Below are 866 nucleotides of genomic sequence, written 5' to 3'. Positions count from 1 at the left end.
AGCGCCCTCCAGACAGACTCAAACATGCGCTCTACCACTGAGCTATATCCCCAGGTGAAAGGGCTTTACTACTGTGGTACAAGAAGTTTTTTCTGCTACCGTAGGTTTACAAATGCTATTAACTCCAGATGTGGTAACGCTTCAGGACCAAATTGAAACCGTTTTGCTGAAATTAAATTTTAGCTGTCTGTGGAGATGCTTGGGATTGAACCCAGGTCCTCATACAGGCAAATCATGCGCTTTTTTTCCCTGCTTCTGCAGGATTACAAATGCTTTTAATTCCAGATGTGGTAACTCAACAGCTGAAATGAAATTTTAACAATCTGTGGAGATGCTGGAGATTGAACCCAGGACCTCACACATGCAAAGCATGCGCTTTACCGCTGAGCTATATCCCCAGTGGAAAGAACTGAACTAATGAGCTACAATAAGTTTTTTCTGCTTCTGTAGGATTACAAATGCTTTTAATTCAAGATGTGGTAACGCTAAAGGACCAAATTGAAACCGTTTTGCTGAATTAAATTTTTTAAAGTTTGTGGAGATGCTGGGGATTGAACCCAGGACCTCATACATGCAAAGCATGCGCTCTACCACTGAGCTACATCCCCAGTTGAAAAAGCTTAACTACTTAGGTACAAAAAGTTGTTTCTTCTACTGTAGGTTTACAAATGCTGTTAATTCCAGATGTGGTAATGCTACAGGACCAAAGTGAAACCGTTTTGCTGAAATTAAATTTTAAAAGTCTGTGGAGATGCTGGGGGTTGAATGCAGGACCTTTTCACTGTGCTACATTTCACTGAACTTTCACTGTGCTACATTCCCAGTTGGAAGGATGTTTTCTACCACTGATGTACATCAAGTTTTTT

General features: G+C 40.8%; 1 non-coding gene across 1 annotated transcript; it reads right to left on the bottom strand.

Annotated features, from left to right (window-relative positions):
* Window positions 1-536: 536 nt before the first annotated feature.
* trnaa-ugc (transfer RNA alanine (anticodon UGC)) lies at window positions 537-608 on the bottom strand. Its single transcript has one exon. It is a non-coding gene; the product is annotated as a tRNA-Ala (tRNA).
* Between the last annotated feature and the right edge of the window lie 258 nt (window positions 609-866).

The sequence above is a fragment of the Sinocyclocheilus grahami genome, unplaced genomic scaffold (assembly GCF_001515645.1).
Source record: "Sinocyclocheilus grahami isolate Dianchi unplaced genomic scaffold, SAMN03320097.WGS_v1.1 scaffold1078.1, whole genome shotgun sequence".
In the NCBI taxonomy this organism is placed as follows: Eukaryota; Metazoa; Chordata; class Actinopteri; order Cypriniformes; family Cyprinidae; genus Sinocyclocheilus; species Sinocyclocheilus grahami.
The sequence above is the reverse complement of the archived record's forward strand: the minus strand, read 5'-3'. Positions and strand labels throughout refer to the sequence as shown.